The 19959-nt window shown below is 41.9% G+C and overlaps 1 protein-coding gene across 6 annotated transcripts in view; it reads left to right on the top strand.

The window, feature by feature from the left end:
• NCKAP5 (NCK associated protein 5) overlaps positions 1-19959 on the top strand; it is a 1099478-nt gene that overhangs the window by 752691 nt on the left and 326828 nt on the right. The window lies entirely within an intron of this gene.

Below are 19959 nucleotides of genomic sequence, written 5' to 3'. Positions count from 1 at the left end.
CCGCCCCAGTTACCTCTGTTTGAGGAATCCTATACACATTTACTTCCTTCTTTCATTTCTTGTACTTTGTGAAAAAGAACCACAGATTTAGTTGTATGAGAGTGCAAAAAGTAAGTTTATAGTGATGCAGAGAGACCTACAGAAGTATTGCAGAATTCTAACCTGGGCTATAAAAGAGGTATCTGGGAACAAAGGGGAGGGAGTACTTCTTTCTGTTCAGGGAGGTAAGGAATGCTTCTCAGTGCTCTCACATATGAGGTGGGCCTGAGGAATAGAGAAACAAGAGAAAGAACATTCCAGGCAGAGGGAAGCCTACGTAAAGGTGCAATGGTGTGAGTGTGCATGACAGGCTCCTGGAGAGGAAGACGATCCCAGGATGCTGGAGATCTGCTTGAGGTCATGCCTGTCTGCTCCGCTTATGCGTGTGGCCTTGCGCCTCAGGCCACATGAAGTCTATAGACATCCAAAGAGAGTCAGTGGCCAATAGCCTAACAAGTTGTCACCTTTTGATAACCCTTATCCCCCGGTGCTTTAGCACTAGTAAAATGAGGGGCTTTCCTGGTGATCCATTGGTTAAGAAGCCACCTGCCAATGTAGGAGACATGGATTTGATCCCTGCTTCTAGAAAATCCCACATGCTGCATGGCAACCATATCCCTGCACCCCATCTACTGAACCTAGCGCTCTGGAGCCTACGAGATACAGCTACTGAGCCCGCGCCACAACTGCTGTAACTTGAGTGCCTAAAGCCGGTGCTCTGCAACAAGAGGAACCACCTCAATGAGAAGCCCTCTCACGGCAACTAGAGAGTAGGCCCTGCTGCTGCTGCTGCTGCGAAGTCGCTTCAGTCGTGTCCGACCCTGTGTGACCCTACAGACGGCGGCCCACCAGGCTCCCCCGTCCCTGGGATTCTCCAGGCAAGAACCCTGGAGTGGGTTGCCTTTTCCTTCTTCAGTGCATTAAAGTGAAAACTGAAAGTCAGTCGTGTCCGACTCTCAGCAACCCCATGGACTGCAGCCTACCAGACTCCTCCGTCCATGGGATTTTCAAGGCAAGAGTACTAGAGTGGGGTGCCATTGTCTTCTCCGAGAGAGTAGGCCCTACTCTCCACAATTAGAGAAAGCCAATGCACAGCAATGAAGACCCAGCATAGCCAAAAATAAATAAATCTTTAAAATAAAACAAAAAACACTAGCAAGGTGACCAGGCCAGGAAGCTGGGCATCTAATCTGAGCATGACCCAAGTTGGTCACACAGATGAGAAGACTCTGACAGCAGAAAGAGGCCCAGGCATTCTATCTAGATCAGTGGAAGACTTTTATTGAAAAGCCCTTAAAATCACAAAGAAACACCCAATATCCATTGCACAACTATGCATAGAGAGCTTTAAAAAGCTAAAAAAGTCAAGGGAATGGGTCAAAGTTTAAGGTGATCACTGGGCGACCCCAGGTTTTCACTAGCTAAGAAAGTGGGTTTGGAGAGGCAAAGAAAGGAACACAGCTGGTAAAGGTCATTTCACACTAGCTTCCCTGAATTCACAGGTTCTGGGCTCTGCAACCCAATTTATGATGACAAGATTGAGAGGAATCTGATAATAAAAGTCACAGTATCATATAAAGTTAAGAAATCTAGGTAGAGTTAGCCTTAAGAAATCTATGTGTGTGTTTAGTCTCTAAGTATTGTCTGAGTCTTTGTGATCCGATGGGCTGGAGCCCCCCGGCCCTCTGTGCCTGGTATTTTCCAGGCAAGAATACTGGAGTGAGTTTGCTGTTCCTTCTCCAGGGCATCTTTCCAACTCAGGGATCAAATCTACCATCTCTTTGCCACTTACAGGCTGTTTCTTTACAGCTGAGCTACTGGGGAAGCTGCTAAGTGTGTGTCCTAAATCAATGACTCTACAGGTCTACAATTTGACACCGGAGACAACTGTTCTCCATCTCCAGCGAGAACAATGCAAGATGTTGACTTAAGTTAATTCAGAGGAGATTAAAGTTAGCTCCATAAAGACGGTAGAAAAACCACTGAAATCTATTTCTAGGGGAAAGGTTTAGATTCTTCTTGAGATCGTCTTCATGTGGGAAAGGCATGCCCAGCTTTTCCTGGTATGTGTTCGCCTGCAGTTAGGATAAGGTTTTAAGTGCTTCTAAGTGTGAATCTTTCCTAGGTAGTAATATCTTCTTTGGCAGAAAATTGAAGTATAAGTTAAAAAAAAAAAATCAGGTTGACTCTGCATTAAATGGTTCTGTTTAACCTTAAAGAATCATATTCTCTGCCCCCTGGTAACACCTCTGCCTTCACGGTAACTCCTGGCTTCAGTTAGAACTAAGTGACTCAGCATCCCTTCTGTGCTTTTTCCCGTGTCCTCACTGGGGCTCTGTTTCACCCAGGTTCTTATTTTCTCTTAATCATTCTTTGCTTATCTCTTTACCACTTATTAGCCAAATCTGTGGTGTGGACACTTACCATCAGAATTCATTTTATGAAACCAGAAGCTTCTTAGAAAAACTGAGGCTTCTAAGAATGTGTTTTAAAAGCTGTTTCCTCTTTGAGAGTTGCTCCTTGGAGGAGGGGCCCGCTGTGGCGCTGGCGAATGGCGGAGCGGGCCCTCTCACCTCGCTGTGACCTTCCGGCCTTGGTGGTCTCGGGGTAACTGGTGACCATTGACTGGTCATGTGTTGTGTGGTAATGGCACCCAATGGCTGCCTGCTAAGGGCTGTGCGCTGCCCCGCTCTGTTACAAATCCCCCCCTTTCGTTGATGCTTCTCAGTTTTAAGGAGAATACCCGGGCCCATTCAGCCAAGAGTCAATGGAGGGGTTGTCCTGAGGAGGAGAGTGAGGTAAGAGGCCTCAGGCCGGCAGGTGAGCGGGGGAGGAGGCGAAGCTCAGGGAACAGGCTGGGGGTTGTGTCCTGCAGGGCCCCAGGGCTCTGGCCAAGGCTGTCCCGCCCTTGAGTTGGCGGTGAATCTCTCCCCCATCCCCACCTCTGTGACCTAACAGCAGTGGGAGTCGGCCTGGGTCTCGGCCTTTGGTACCTGGCCTGTGCCGTCTGAGGAGCCTGAGGACCAGTTGGGTCCTGCACGCCTGGCTCCCTCAGCAACAACAGCTGGGCAGGGTCTGCGTGCATGGCCGTGGGGGACTGCCCGCTGAGATCCACCCCCTCTCAGCCAGGACCTGGACGTTGGAGGGTGAAAGTTCTGCCTTGGGTCCTTGCCTCTTCTTGTCAGAACAGGGAGTAATTTTATTCGGTGGAAGTTTACAGGAACGTCATTACCTGACCATGACCTGACCTCAAGAACAAAGGTTCTGACACCAAGACGTTTGCAACAGCTAACCACACCCCTCCCTCACCTTTCCTAGAAAAGGGCTTTGTTGAAAGCTTTGTGGGAATTTGGGGTTTTTAAGGCAGGTAGCTCAGCTGGGAAAGAATCTGCCTGCAATGCGGGAGACCTGGGTTCAACCCCTGGCTTGGGAAGATCCCCTGGAGGAGGGCATGGCAACCCACTCCAGTGTTCTTACCTGGAGCATCGTCATGGACAGAGGAGCCTGGCGGGCCGCAGTCCCCGGGGTGAAAGTGTCAGAGACGACTGGCACCCGTCTCCCTGCATCGCCCTACAGTACACATTTCTCTGCTCCAAACTCCAAACAACAACAACAGCAACAAAAATCCTCTTTCCTCTTAATAGTCCAGTCTGTTAGATTTGGGAAGTCAGCTCTTCTCTCTAGAGAGGAGGCAGTTACTAACATGAAATTCATGCTCCACAGAAGGGATTTTTCAGCTATTGGTCTCATTGGCCTTAGGTTCATTATCAGGAAAATGGGAGAGGAATTTGGGTTATGAACCATAGAGGTCATTTATAAATTGAAAACTTATTTATTGAGTTTTTATTGTGAATTAGGCACAACTTTGTCCTCTGCGGATTCAGGACATGAGGACAGAGAGTCCCAGGGAGGTCCCTGTCACCTCAGTCACCACAATGTTCTAAATATGGAATAGTAGTAAAACCAGTTGTGCAAGTTGTATGTGATGAAGCCAGTGGACTGCATAGTTAACACTATCTGAGGTTGTAGTCTTTGGGGTAAGAGCTGGGAAATTTATTGTTTCATAAAATGAAGGGTTATTGGCACACCTGACTCAAATTTTCCAACAGTAAGATTTCTCTGACATGAACCAGAGGCCCATGCAGAGTTGAGGTCCACAGGAAGGCTGAAATGGGTTTTATTTTCCATTGTGGGAGTGTTTGTCTTGAAGCTTTTATCTTTGAGTTAATATAGTAACAGTAGCATAATAGCTTTCTAGAATCCAGTCCCCTGCTAATTGCTGGCATGCTTTGAAAGGTGGTCCTAGTTTGTTCAAGGGGCATGTTCCTGAAGACTTCTCAGAGTTGGTTACTTGTATCATTTAGAGCTTGTATAATTTCACCTAGACCTGCTGGAAAGTCAGTAGTTGTTTCTGCTCAGCAGCTAACACAAACCTGCCTGTGGCTATCAGTGGTTTCACCACCTTTGTCACTGTACACTTCCTGACTTTTTTTTTTTTTTTAATTTGGAGAATTTGCATAATTTCAAGGTTTGGGCATCGAGTGACATAAATAGCATTTTTATGTGATCACAGTTTAAAATATACCTAGTTCAGGGTCCCATTGACTGTGGACTGGATTGTAGCTTAGTCCCCACAATAAATCGTGCAGGAAGTACTATCATTATCCCCACCTTACAGACGAGAACATAGGCTCCCAGAGATGAGCTCTTGCCCCAAAATGCAGCTGGAAGTAGCTTAGAAGGGATTTGAACCCTAGTTGGCCTGACTCCTTGGCCTTAACTCCTTATGCAGATAAATTCTGGAGTGATGAAATCAAGGAACCCAAGTTACTCTGCTAAATGGGACTTGAACCTAGGCCTTTCCACTGTCCACCTGAAGCTCTATCCATTCATTCATTTACTTGCTCCTTCATTCATATAAATTAGTTGTTTACTTATGAAACTATTATATTGTTTCCTGTTGTAGCAAACTTAATGGCTTAAAACTGCACAAATGTATTGTCTTATAATTCTGGAGGTCAGAGTCTAAAATCACAATAGCAGCAGGGCTACATTCTTTCTGGAGATTTCAGGACAGAATTATCTCCTTGTTTTTTCCAGGTTCTAGCATTCTTTGGCTTTTGGCCTTTTCCCCCATCTTCAGAGTACCTCACTGCTAACTCAGGTTCCATTGTCATGTCTCCTTTTTTGGCCCATTCCCATAATCCAGGATAATCCCCCATCTCCAGGTATTTAATTTAATCACATCTGCAAAGTCGCTTTTGCCATAGAAGGTAAAGGAAGCACATTCACAGGTTTTGAGGCTTGGTAGAAAGTGGACATTTAAGTGAGGGAACATTATTCTGTCTACTACAGTAAATAACACATTAATCTAGCAGGCTGGAGGTACCTAGCTGACACCAAGCTAAGTGCTGGAGATAGAAAGATGCCTTCTCTTGGAAAGCTCAGCTTACAGGATGCTGGAAACTAGGGAGGAAAGGCAGATAATTGAATATGTGCCACACTGTGATAGGAGCCCAGGGAGCAGCCTGCTTGAGTTCTGGGAACACAAAGGAAGATGCCACCACACCTACTGCTCTGCTCTCCCTGGAGACTCTGCTTCTGCCTAGGACTTCTTTTCAATAATCGATTTCCCTTTCCATTCAGCCTCTGAGGTCATGGACTCAAGAGTCATGCGCACCACAGCCTGCCTTCCACAGAGCATCTTATATCTCTGGTATTTTAATACAACTGTGACTGTCAGGCCACATGCGTTGGTGCTTTTACAGTTGTCAAGGCGCTTACAGAGAATGGGGCTCATTTGTTCGTTTCAGCAGTCTCTAAAGTAGATATTATCCTGCTCATTTTTAAGGATGAGTCTCAAAGAAGCCTGATTGAACTCTGGTAAATGCTAAGTGGTAGAACTAGAAAGAAATCTCAGGCTTTCCTAAGTGAGATACATGGAATGACTCTGAGAAGTTACCAGTGAGATAATCAGATGGTGCAGAAGGGAACAGACACAGACTTCCCTGCTCACAGAATCCTCGTCTCAAAATACAGAAAATCAATGAAAGGGAAGTGAAATCAATTAATAAGCCATATAATATTTGTACCTGTCATTTCTTTTGTGGGAGAGACAAGCCCATGAGTGAGAGAAATATTATCAATATACGGAGGGAAAGTGACATGCCTAGCACCTCAGACAGATTCCTTTCATTACAGGAAAATAAAAGACTTCAAAGGATTTTCTGTAAAGGAGGCTGAAAAGGAGAAACATCTGCTGTTTCTCTCCTCTTCTGTTTCTTTCTGTAATTTTTTCCTAGGCATTTGGGGGTTTCTTCTGTGTCATACAGTGTATTCCTGAAACCTCTGTAACCATTTCATTTAGTTGAGTAGTTAGGAAGCGTATTAGATAAAACATTCATGATTCAATATGAGCAAGGGCAATTAAGCATAAATGAAATGGAGCAGTTCGTTGAGAGGGCATTACTCCTTCAGCTTCATCTGTCAAAATATTTCAACCTGGGCAACCTAAGATACAGAGAATCTTAATCCTGATGATACATTACCCATTAGAGTCCTCTTGTGTCTGTAGCTACCTTTTGTGTTGCTATGTTGTAGCTGATAGATTTCTTCTTGTCTCTGCTTCTCTCTATGGAACATGAATTGAAGCCACGTTAACTCATTTTTTTAGAAAGAAAAAAGTGAACAGGTAAGTGCAAACAGAAATGAGGGGTGGAAAGGGACCTGCATGTGGGTCCCTTCTGCCACTAACATGACTTTTGACCTCAGATTGTGTGTGTGTGTGTGTGTGTGTGTGTGTGTGTGTGTGTGTGTGTGTGTGAATGAAGAGGTTTGGGACTAGGTTAATAATCACAAACCCAAAACCCTACAGTTGCCAAATAATACAAATGTTTAAAATGGGCTAGGTATGAGAGCAATTGTGTGTCCTCTGGGGGCTTACAGACTATTTTCCCACTTTTGATAAGGAAATAGGTACAGAAAGATGTGGTGTTTGTTATTCAAAGGCAAAAAAGCCTTGGTTTTAAAAACCACAGTAGCATCATACACCTGGTTTATTGTCAAAGGGCAATAGTGATGGACACTGGCAAACTGACCGAAGAGTCTGTCTGGTCTAAAGGCAGCAGTCACAGTCCCTCTGCAGCAGATTCAGGTGACTCAGAATGTAAACAGTATGGACAGATGTTTCAAAAGAAGACGAGAATTCAACTTTAATGAGCAGTTTCTTAATCCATAAATAATGGCTTATATATATATATATATATTTTTTTTTTTAATGTAGATTAAGTAAAACATGTGCTAGACTCAGGGCCACAACCTTCAGCACAGAAAAATGATTTTGTGTGTTTTTTCTTGCTCTTAGAACTCTGAGATTTTGATGCTTCTGTGCAGTCCTGTGAGACCTGGTCTATACAGAGCACATCACCTACAGCACCACGACCCCTGCTTCTAACACGTGCTCAGCAGCTACGTACTGGTCACAGTCCAGTCATTTCACAAGTGTGAGCTCACTGAATTTTCACAGGAACCATTTGAAATGTCTCCATTTTACGAAAGAGGAAACTGAGGCACAGAGCCGTTAGACCGCCTGCCCAAAGTTACGTGTCACCAGGGTCATGTCCCTGAGTGACCTGGCACCCTCTCTGCAGGCAGAGCAGGTCGCCACACAGGTGGGGTGCCGGAGCTTCGTCAGGAGGTGCCCTCGTCCCGCAGAGCACCGCAGTGCTGTAACGGGGTCCACAGCCAGTTTTCTTCACCCCGTTACTCTGCACATCTTTGTGGAGAGCCCTGGGCTGTGTGGCATCTGAGCCCAGCTCCATCTCTTCCAGTGACGGTCTAAGCTCAGTTATTGATCCCTTAGCCTGTGTTTAAAGCATTACTGTCTGATAACCCAGTTATTTCCATCCTAAATGACCTAATTGAAAATCAAAATGAATTTTTCCTTAAATAGTTCCTTAAAACGTAGTATTAGATGTGATTAAGCAGCTGATGCTTGGGAAAAGGAAATCTTTCTAGTCATTCTAAAATCTGTCAAACATCCAATACATATCCAGATTCTTTTATGGACCCAGAAACCATGTGAGACAGGCTGGGGTCTTTCTTGTTGAAGCCTAAGTCCTGCCTAGCAGAGATGTGAACATTAGTTCATAATTTAGAATTTTTTAATTGAAGTGTCATTGATTTACAGTGTTGTGTTAGTTTTAGGTATACAGCAAAGTGAGTAGGTTTTGTGTGTGTGTGTGTGTGTGTGCGAGTGCATACATACATATTCTTTTTCAGATTCTTTTTCCTTATAGATTATTACAAAATAATGAGTATAATTCTCTGTGCTATACAGTAAGTTATTATTGATTGTCTATTTTATATATAGTAATGTGTATACGTTAATCCCACACTCTTAATTTATCTCACCCTCCTCTTTTTGGTAATCAATAATTTTTTTTTTCTATGTCTTTGGGTCTGTTTCTGTTTTGTATATAAATTCATTTGTACCATTTTTTTTAGACGCTACATATAAGTGATATTTGCCTTTCTTTGACATACTTCACTTAGTGTTGTAACCCTAGGCTAGGTCCCTCCTTGTTGCTGCAAATGGTTTTGTTTTTATGGCTGAGTAACAAGCCATTGTATATACATACTACATCTTCTTTATCCATTCATCTTTGATGGACATTTAGGTTGCTTTCGTGTCTTGGCTATTGTGAATAGTGCTTCTATGAACATTGAGGTGCATGAATCTTTTCAAAATATGGTTTTCTCCAGGTATATGTCCAGGAGTGGGATTAATGGGTCATATGGTAACTCTACTTTTAGCTTTTTTTAAGAACCTCCATACTGCTCTCCATAGTGACTTCACCAATTTACATTCCCACCAAAAGCGTAGGAGGGTTCCTTTTTCTCCACACCCTCTCCAGCATTTACAATTTATAGATTTTTTTGATGATGTCTGTTCTGACCAGTGTGAGGTGATATCTCACTGTAATTTTATTTTGCATTTCTCTAATAATTAGTGACGTTGAGCATCTTTTCATGTGTCTTTTAGCCATCTGGATCTCTTCTTTGGAGAAATGTCTGTAAATAATTATTCTTATCAGAGATAGGATTTTTGTTTTGTTTGCTTTAAACTTTACCTTCTTTCCCTATAATTACTTAAATGTACTTTAGGCAAATAAAAAAATTTGAGTGCACTGGAAAGAAAAGTTAGGGCTGAAAAATTAAATAATCACATAAGATTCCTTTCTAAGAAAGCTTTTCAAAGCAACACTATTCCTACTATATTTAAAGTGTGGATTTCCAAACTTCTAACATAATCTCATTTTGTTTTTGTGAACATACGTAAATGGAAAACAAAACTTCTGTTTGTGGTTCTCAGGAGCGGCAAAGTTCCAGTCTGTTTCCTGGCTGAGTATACGGATCACCTTAAGAAACCTTAGATTCAGCTATGCAGGCAACTTCTTATATCTTCAGACTTAGAACGGTCTGTCTTTTTTTGGTTATTTATGAGTCTGATGGGTCATTTTGATTTCTCTGGTCCGAAGATATGTTGGAGACCAGTGAGACAACCTCAAAACCCATCCAAACCACCACCCCGATTTCCTCATTTTGCAAAGGAGGGGATGGAGATGAAGTTCAGAGTGTTACATGCACTTGTACTGCGTCTGTTCTGCCGATTCTTTCACTCACAGTACTTACTTCAGTAAGTGCCCTGGCAATTAATTAGCTAAGAGATCTGAACTCTTTAGAACTCTACAGAGAGCTTGCTGTAATTCATACTGGTTATTCAGAAGTGTTTGTTTCTTTCTTTTTCTTTTTTTTGCCTAAACAAAATGTGGTAAACAAATGCAAATCCATAGGTCACCAGTGAGTACATTCTGTGAGTACATTCTCCCCCCTGGGGGGAAATGATTTTGATTTCATTGCCTCCCCAGTGGGGGGAAATGATCTGAAATTCAACTGAGTGTCTGTTGAGAGACTAGTTAAGTCTTTACACAGGTATTTATAAAATTCTGACACACAGTGGAATGGGAAATATTTTTATTGAGTGCTTTTATTTATGTGTATGGCCTGTAATCTCAGGAAGTCTCAAGTGCGTTTGATTCTGTTTGAAGAAATTTTGGCCTTTTCTCTGAATTGCTGTGAACTTTGAATTGCTGCTGAAGTGGGTAATGGTAATAAAGGGAGTATTTTTATTGTGTGTTAAGTTTTAAAGGGCTGAAAATGTTCCTTGAGGAAGCGGTTTTCTTCCTTCCTCTTTTACTTTTATTTTAAGGGACATGCTCTATTCATATATTAAGTTTAGACAAAGGAGGGAGAATTTCTTAAAGGCAAAAAGTGTCATCAGTATAGTCAAAGTCATTGTCCTTTGTAAAATATCCCTTTTCTCTTTGAAAGTATTCTATGTGATGAATGTATGACTTCACACCCTACAGAAGTACTTTCCAGAATTCCAGAAGTTTGAAAACAATCTTTGTTAGCACACTGACAAAGGAGAGGGTTCACCTCTGTAATTTCAAAGTCTATGAAATACTTTGAAAGAAGTAGAGGGGTTTCAGATATCACTCAGAGTTTTAGTAGTTACTTCTCTCCTTGGGAATTTTAAATTCCTGGTTTAATAGGGTCTGACTCTTCTTTCTCATTCTCAATTTCTGCTTACATCCTATGTGCAGGCATAAATACGTTCCCTGTTGGATATTTTGACCCAGAGTTGAACTCTTATCAAGTAAAAGCAGAATACGTACTCTCTGTTAAAACAAATATAACCTATGAATAAGATGTGCCCTGAAAAATCACCTTCTCTTCCTATAGGTGAGCTGCTTTCCTCAGCTCTTCCTAGCAGAGGGTCAGACTTTGTTTTGGAAACCCCAAGCGGGGTCTCAGGTTGGGAGGTTGTGTGAGTAGAAATCAAAAGATGTTGCCCTTTCATAAGTGTGTGGGTTGTCTAATACTTTGGGCACATCAGATCATCAACCAGTCATATCAGTTATTTCTTCCTCTTAGAAAATAGATGAATTTGAACAGAGCAAAATCATGATGATACCAATCCTTGAACTTTGATCCTATTTTCTTAACTCACCTGAGCCTACAAAACAAAAATTTTCTTGTTTTTTAGGACTTGGCTTATCAATGCTTTATGAAATGGAGATAAAATTATGTGTAGGGAAAAATGGACAATGTTGGAATTAGAAAATAGTAAAGAAAGAAGTGAAAAGTGCTTGCTAGGGGAAAAAAATTTTATTGCTGAAATCTCTCTTATACTGTAACCTTTCAGCTATATTGTCCTTATTGATCTTACCTCCACAAGTCAACACAGCATGGCAATGAAGAAGAATCACTGAATATGGGCTGAGAAGAAGATGATCTGGCCAGGGGTCTGTGTCTGCATTGAAGCAGTCTGGACATTTTAGGGGAGCTAAACCCAAGATCAGGTTGCCTGACATGATTGGCCTTTTTAATGATATCTTCTCCCATTGTGCAATTTTGTCATCCCTGTACCCTATCTACCAATATTTTCTCACTCAAATATGATACTCTGAAATTTCATCCATTAAAATATCATTCTATGTAAGAAATAAAGAGTCAAGAAGATAAATATTTAAGAGAAGGTCCTTCAGATGTTAGCGGGAACCAGTTAAATCTGTGGGCTTTGCTCTATCAACTCATCCAGAAAACTGGAACTTGGAGCTTGAAAGATGAAAGGAGACAGGAAAATAATTTTCCTAGAGTAATTTAGGAGCTTATAATCCTCTATGTTTATTAAGTCTGCCTGAGGCTACACCATGGAGAGAAGTGCCAAGGGAAAGAAGTGTTAGGAAGCTGCATAGGGATACAGAAGGGAAAAGAAAGTCAGCAAAATCAATTTGCAAATTTCCACCGTGATTTCTATGGTTTGCCAAGTGCTGGGCTGTGCTGTTCTTAGTCGCTCAGTCACATCTGACTCTTGCGACCCACCAGGCTCCTCTGTCCATTGGGATTCTCCAGGCAAGAGTACTGGAGTGGGTGGCCATGCTCTCCTCCAGGGGATCTTGCCAACCCAGGGACTGAACCACGTCTCCCACATTGCAGGCAGATTCTTCACTGTCTCAGCCACCAGGGAAGCCCAAGAATACTGGAGTAGGTAGCCTATCCCTTCTCCAGGGGATCTTCCCAACCCAGGAATTGAACTGGCGTCTCCTTTGCTAAGTGCTATATACATACAAAGGAGAGTGAAACCTCTTTGTCTTCCCGCCATGATACTCTTAGAACCCAAATATCAGGCTGATACTGTCATGCTGTGGGTCTGGTCTACCACCCTAGTGTGATTACTGCATACTTTCTGTGAAATGCACCAGGTATCAAACTGAGAAGTTCAAAGGAAATTTTGGAGTAAACATATTAAGTCAGGTCTTATAATGACTTATATTCTTCTCTTATCTGTTTAAATAAACAGGCAAATATCTATAAACAATTCATGATGATTCCATTGTTTTGTAAACCAGCAAATATCTATAAACAATTCATGATGATTCCATTGTTTTGTAAACCAATCAAAATATATGTTTTTTTCAAATGCATTCTGTTGGGTAGGTTTACCACTGCACCCTGATAAATTTTGTGTTTATGCTAAATTAATGTAGCAGAATAAATTCATTTCTCCCCATTAAAGCCAAGTCTATACCTTAGTCTGAATTAGTAAGCTTCTATTGTAAGTGATGATCTGGAAACAATGCCATTGCAAGTGTTCTTCAACAATCATTTTTTATTTCATTTACAAAATAACTGTAAATATAATCCTTAAGATATGAATTAGGCTGTATTTCTCTTGAGTCAGTTCAGTTCAGTTCAGTTGTTCGGTCATGTCTGAATTTGCGACCCCATGAACCGCAGCACACCAGACCTCCCTGTTCATCACCAACTCCTAGAGTCTACCCAAACCCATGTCCATTGAGTCAGTGATGCCATCCAACAATCTCATCCTCTGTCGTCCCCTTCTCCTCCTGCCCTCAATCTTTCCCAGTATCAGGGTCTTTTCAAATGAGTCAGCTCTTTGCTTAAGGTGGCGAAAGTATTGAGTTTCAGCTTCAACATGAAACTTCCAATGAATATCCAGGACTGATCTCCTTTAGCATGGACTGGTTGGATCTCCTTGCAGTCCAAGGGACTCTCAAGAGTCTTCTCCAACACAACAGTTCAAAAACATCATTTCTTCAGTGCTCAGCTTTCTTTATAGTCCAACTCTCACATCCATACATGACCACTGGAAAAACCATAGCCTTGACTAGACGGACCTTTGTTGACAAAGTAATGTCTCTGCTTTTTAATATGCTGTCTAAGTTGGTCATAACTTTCCTTCCATGGAGTAAGCATCTTTTAATTTCATGGCTGCAGTCACCATCTGCAGTGATTTTGGAGCTCAGAAAAATAGTCAGCCACTGTTTCCACTCTTTCCGCATCTATTTGCCATGAAGTGATGGAACCGGATGTCATGATCTTAGTTTTCTGAATGTTGAGCTTTATGCCAACTTTTTCACTCTCCTCTTTCACTTTCATCAAGAAGCTCTTTAGTTCCTCTTCACTTTCTGCCATATGGGTGGTGTCATCTGCATATCTGAGGTTATTGATATTTCTCCCAGCAATCTTGATTCCAGTTTGTGCTTCCTCCAGCCCAGCGTTTCTCATGATGTACTCTGCACATAAGTTAAATAAGCAGGTTGACAATATACAGCATTGACGTACTCCTTTTGCTATTTGGAACCAGTCTGTTGTTCCATGTCCAGTTCTAACTGTTGCTTCCTGACCTGCATACAAGTTTCTCAAGAGGCAGGTCAGGTGGTCTGGTATTCGCATCTCTTTCAGAGATTTCCACAGTTTATTGTGATCCACACAGTCAAGGGCTTTGGCATAATCAATAAAGCAAAAATAGATGTTTTTCTGGAACTCTCTTGCTTTTTCAATGATTCAGCCAATGTTGGCAATTTGATCTCTGGTTCCTCTGCCTTTTCTAAAACCAACTTGAACATCTTGAGTAATTATGTCTAATTTTTTCTAATCCAACTTTTATTGGATTTTTTCTTCTCTTTAAGTTTTTATTACCTCTTCTTTCCAGAGCATTTAAACATCAACACTGGAGGATCAGTAGTCAAAATTTCCACAGTAATAATTAGTATATACAGCTTACATTTTCACAACATCATCTCATTGGTCCTCATATTAACATTTCAAAATAGGAAAGTCAAAAAGTTCAAGTACACTTTACAGATGAAGAAACTGAGTTCTGCAGAGGTGGCTGACTTACAAGTGTCATACAGTGTCAGGCACGGTACATTTGGTCTTTTTATTCCAAGTCCTGTAGTCTTGCAGGGTGGCATTAATTACATTCTCTACTAGTGGTTCTTATGTTTGGTTGTGCCTTGTAATCATCTGAAGGGTTCAAAAAATTTGTGATATCCTCGTTCCATCCCAGTGATTCTGATTTCATTGATCAAGGGTGTGGCATGAGGATTTTTTTAAATCTTCACAGACCAATTCTAATGTGATCTGGGTTGAGAACCACTGTGCTACAAGTCATTATATTCAGCTGTATATTTTTCCTTTCTTGTTCATCATGGTAAAAGTTCTTCCAACAAGGGTCTTGTTTTCGTTAACCTATCACCAGCATTTTCCTCAAAGTAGCCAACCTACTGGCTCATGTTTAGGAAGCATATCGAGCTTCTCGGGAAGGTAAGAGTTGAGTTACTCACGTGGGCGGGTGTGCGTGCTCAGTCGTGTCTGACTCTTTGCGACCCTATGGACTGTAGCCCACCAGGCTCCTCCCCCCATGGAATTTTCTAGGCAAGAATACTGGGGTGGGTTGCCATTTCCTACTCCAGGGGATCTTCCCGACCTAGGGACCAAACCTGCGTCTCCTGCATTGGCACACAGATCCTTTACCACTACACCACCTGGGAAGCCCTGAGTTGGTCCTTAAAAGACATTAAAATTCAGATAAACGGAAAGGTTCTTTTGTTCTGTGTACTCTGATGAGAGACAGCAAAGGATCGTGGGTATTCTGGTGAGGTACAGCAGCGTGGGTGTTATGTGAGTATTCCACTGAAGTGTAGCAGAGGGTTATGAGGATTCCAGTGGAGTAGAGCAGAGGATTATGGGCACTCTGGTGAGAGAAATCAGAGGATTATGGGTAAGCTTAAAGCCTTTGGAGGCCAATAGTGTGGATTCACACCCTGACTGAGCCACTTACAAGCTACGTAATATTTGAAAATTTACTTAACCCCTTGGGATCTTGAGGACCTTACCCTCAGTCATATTCAGTCCGAGGGCTGGTAGTGAGCTCATTGCTGAGGAGGCAGTGAGGGGTCAGAAAAGTGCCCGAGGCTTTGGGAGACCATGAGGGCATGGAGCAGCTAGGTAGGTCAGTGAGTCACTCAGGAAAGTGATAGCGGCAGTGGGGCCCAGTTCAGAGACCCCCAGCTGGATGGAGTGAGAACTGGACATGCCTGAGGAAACAGAAGTGTTGAGGAAAACTCTGCTGGTGGGAAGGCCTTGCTGGAAATGGAAAATTATTTCCTTTGCATAAATAGGAGGGGCCTATGAGCACAAAGGAAAAAAGACAAGATTCTAAATTCATCCTAATTAGTGTTGCCTGTTAAATGAGCTTGAGGCTTATTTTCCTTTTTAAAAATTCTAACGTTTAGGTAGTTTTAGAGAATTACTAAACTAAGACTTTGTCCTTGGCATAATGCAAGGCAGGCCCTGGAAGGGACAGTATAAACTTGTCAGCAAGAATGTGGTCAACTGGGCCCTAGAGGCTGATCCTCAAAATGAGTTCCTCAAACTTCTCTCAGCCTAACAAATTCAAAACCTTCCATTTGGAGCTGATTTTCTGGAGTGACCTAAACTATAATTGTTTCTGAGTCTTTTATCGGTGTCTGAGATCATTGTGGACACACAAAGCCAGCTGAGTTTGATGGGCTGAGAGGCTGAGAAAACTGGGCAGCTTGACCAGGTAGCAAGAGCTACAGCCACAGTGCTTCTGGGCAAGTGTCTTTAGTGATGGGAAGAGTCAGTAAAGGGGTAACTTGGTATCTTGGAGACCCAGGGCTGCTTGGAAGGGGTTGGATCATCTTGGGCAGCCAAGAACATAGGCCATTTTTTGCCAGCTGTTTATTGTGATGTTGCTGTGTACAGGGTAGCCAGCCTTTGTCATTCCTGATTTTCTCAGGAATCAGTTGTGGTGTAACACATGAAAGTCAGTCAGTGTATAGAGATGAACAGGATATTTAACAAGTCTAAGGTGCTCAGAAAGAGGAAAGTTACCTCCAATATCCAGCCACATCATTTTGCACCTGAGGGAACAATGTCACTAATAACCAGGGGCCTTACTTAAGGCACCACTGCCGGTGAGTGGCACACCTGGGATGAGAAATCAGCTCAGTAGCTAGCTGTATGTTTCATCCCACCCTATGGCAATATAAAATGGCTTAGTACTGAGGTAACCATCTCAGGGATGTAGGAGTAAGTTGGGAGATCTCTGGCCTTTGTCTCAGGCACCAGAACATGTCTGGTTCATTACTTTTTAAATGTACATATGTTGCATGAAGAAAATGCTTACTCTTAAGTTTTTGATTCACATTTATATTAATGTTACTTTTCGTGTGTGTGTATGTATTCTGACTTTTCTGAGCGTCTCTTAGAATCATGCTTATTTCTTGCTAATTTGTCTGAATTGCCTTTCCTCTCTTATCAGGATGAATCATCTGGCAGGGTTACAGGTGTCTTCGAGTAGCTCTTTGTCTGTCTACACCCACTGTGGCTGTGAGCAGCTTGTCAGGATGTACATCCCACTCAGTGACAAAGAAGCACCTCAAGTGATAGCTTTCTGCCGCTTTCAGGGCATAGGGATAAAAATAAGAGTTTTAATGTCAAAAAGCATACCAGGACAATATTGCTAGCAAAATTTCTTCCGTAAAATCCTCAAACAATTGGGCCCTATGCTGTGCCTTGGGTTTTACCTGACTAGAGAGAGCAGGTATTATGTAAATTTTTTTAGAAAAAAGTGTAATATTCTTGCTTTATCTTAAAGTTCCATTTAGGTGCAAATAAGTGAAGCTACTCTCTGTTCTGACATGAGCCCCCAAGAGAATTAACTAGATAATTCATCTCTGACTTTCAAAGTACAACTAATGCACCTCATTAGAGCTTTTCTTTTAGGTAACTCCAGGAAAGAGGAAGCGGGGAGGAACTGAGTATCTTGATTAGGAGTATGTGAGTCTCCAGAAATTCCCAGGGCGCTTTAGGATAGATAGTTACATGGCATTAAATATGGGCTTCTGGGTGAGATCCTTGTGGTGCGCTGTCCCTTAAAGGATAAACAAACAAACTCTTATTTTCTTGGAGTGGAAATCATTATAGTGGTGCTTTACCTATTATGCAAATATTCCATTAGTCCATTGCTTCTTGTTTCTATTAGCAAAATACTGGCTTAAAAATAGCTACCTGTTGAAAGTACTTAAGAATATTTAGGTAGTTCAGCATTGAACTTGAGCACAATGTCATCAGAAGTAAATTGGGGTGATGTCATTCCTTATTCACCCACTCCAGTACTCTTGCCTAGAAAATCCCATGTACAGAGGAGCCTGGTAGGCATGCGGTTGCTAAGAGTCGGACACGACTGAGCAACTTCACTTTCACTTTTCACTTTCATGCATTGGAGAAGGAAATGGCAACCCACTCCAGTGTTCTTGCCTGGAGAATCCCAGGGATGGGGGAGCCTGGTGGGCTGCCATCTATGGGGTGGCACTGAGTCAGACACGACTGAAGCGACTTAGCAGCAGTAGCAGCAGTAGCATTCCTTATTCAGTATCATCACACCAACAACATTGGACATTTATTGAATGCCTTTTGTGTTATGCAAGGTGTGATGATGGGATGTGATTTATAAAACATTCCAACCCCCGGGAGTCTTACATTATAACTGGGACCTAGTAAACTGCATATAACACCTATTTATTGAATTTGGAATGATAAGTTTTCTTCTCCATGTTGTTGTTCAGTTGTAAGTCATGTCTGACTCTGTGACCCCATAGGCTACATCACTCCCAGGCTCTCCTGTCCTTCTTTATCTCCTGGAGTTTGCTCAAACTCATGTCCATTGAGTTGGTGATGCCATCCAGCAGTCTCATCCTCTGTTGACCCCTTCTCCTCTTGCCTTCAATCTTTCCCAGCATCAGAGTCTTTTCCAATGAGTCGGCTCTTTGCATCAGGTGGCTGAAGTATCAGCTGGATGCTGAGCTCCAGCTTCAGCATCAGTCCTTCCAATAAATATTCAGGGTTGATTTCCTTTAGGATTGACTGCTTTGATCTCCTTGCTGTCCGAGAGACTCTCAAGACATTTCTCCAGCACTACATTTATATTTTTTCAGGTTGTCATATGTGAATTCCATACTTTTTAAATTTATTTATTTTAATTGGAGGCTAATTACTTTACAATATTGTAGTGGTTTTTGCCATACAATGACATGAATCAGTCATGGGTGTACATGTGTCCCCCATCCTGAACCCCCCCTCTCCCCTCCCTCCCCATCCCATCCCTCATGGTCATCCCAGGGGCACCAGCCCCGAGCACCCTGTCTCATGCTTCGAACCTGGACTGGCGATCTAGTTCACATACATGATTCAATGCTATTCTCTCAAATCATCCCACCCTTGCCTTCTCCCACATAGTCCAAAAGTCTGTTCTTTACATCTGTGTCTCTTTTGCTGTCTCACATATAGGATCATTGTTACCATCTTTCTAAATTCCATATATATATGTTAATAAACTGTATTGATGTTTTTCTTTCTGACTTACTTCACTCTGTATAATAGGCTCCAGTTTCATCCACCTCACTAGAACTGATTCAAATGCATTCTTTTTAGTAGCTGAGTAATATTCCATGGTGTATATGTACCACAGCTTCCTTATCCATTAGTCTGCCAATGGACATCTAGGTTGCTTCCATGTCCTGGCTATTGTAAACAGTCCAGCACTGCATTTTGAAAGCATTGATTCTTTGCTGCTCAGCCTTCTTTATTGTCCATCTCTCAAATTGGTACATGACTGATGGAAAAACTATAACTGTGACTATGTGCACCTTTGTCAGCAAAGTGATGTCTCTGCTTTGAACTATTACTTTTTATAATAATAATAATATTGTATTTGAACACTTAGTCATTTCTTAGCAGAGACTTGTCAGTTTAGTTCAGTTTAACAAACTCAGATGATACATAAATATGGACCTGGCAATAATTGTCAAAAAAGAATATATATAGTATTGATCATATTTTCTGAAACAAAAATTTGTATATGTTGGTTATCTGACACTGTATATTTATGGGGACAGTGAGATAGAAATATTTTTAAATTGTTTAAATTTTCTTTAAAATTCTGTCCGGGAATTGCAAACATGACTGTTGAGATGTATATAAAGACATCAGTAAAGAAGAAAATGGCACCCCACTCCAGTACTCTTCTTGCCTGAAAAGTCCCATGGATGAAGAAGCCTGGTAGGCTACAGTCCATAGGGTCGCAAAGAGTTGGACACGACTGAGCGACTTCACTTCACTTCACTTTGCTGAGCCCAGGCGCTTTCCTCTGGAGGCTATCTGGCTCTCCTGTTTCATGAATTCTCTCTGAAAGCTAGGAAGATGGGAGAAAGGGCGCAGAAGAGGAAAAAGAGACATTTTGAATGCAAATTTTGATGTTAACTTATGAATTGTATTTAATGATGTCCAAGCATTTAAGTGTAGCCACTGACTACTGAAATTCTCCACCTACATAACATTCTTAGCATTTTTGGTTTCTTTCTGCTTGAGTTACACTCAGACAACTATTTATGGGCTACAAGGACATAATTTCTGTTGCTTTTTTTTTTTTTAGATTTCTTACCACCTGAAGCATGCCTATAA

The sequence above is a fragment of the Muntiacus reevesi genome, chromosome 3, assembly GCF_963930625.1.
Source record: "Muntiacus reevesi chromosome 3, mMunRee1.1, whole genome shotgun sequence".
NCBI lineage: Eukaryota > Metazoa > Chordata > Mammalia > Artiodactyla > Cervidae > Muntiacus > Muntiacus reevesi.
Note: the sequence above shows the minus strand (reverse complement) of the source record. Positions and strands in the feature narration are given on the sequence as shown.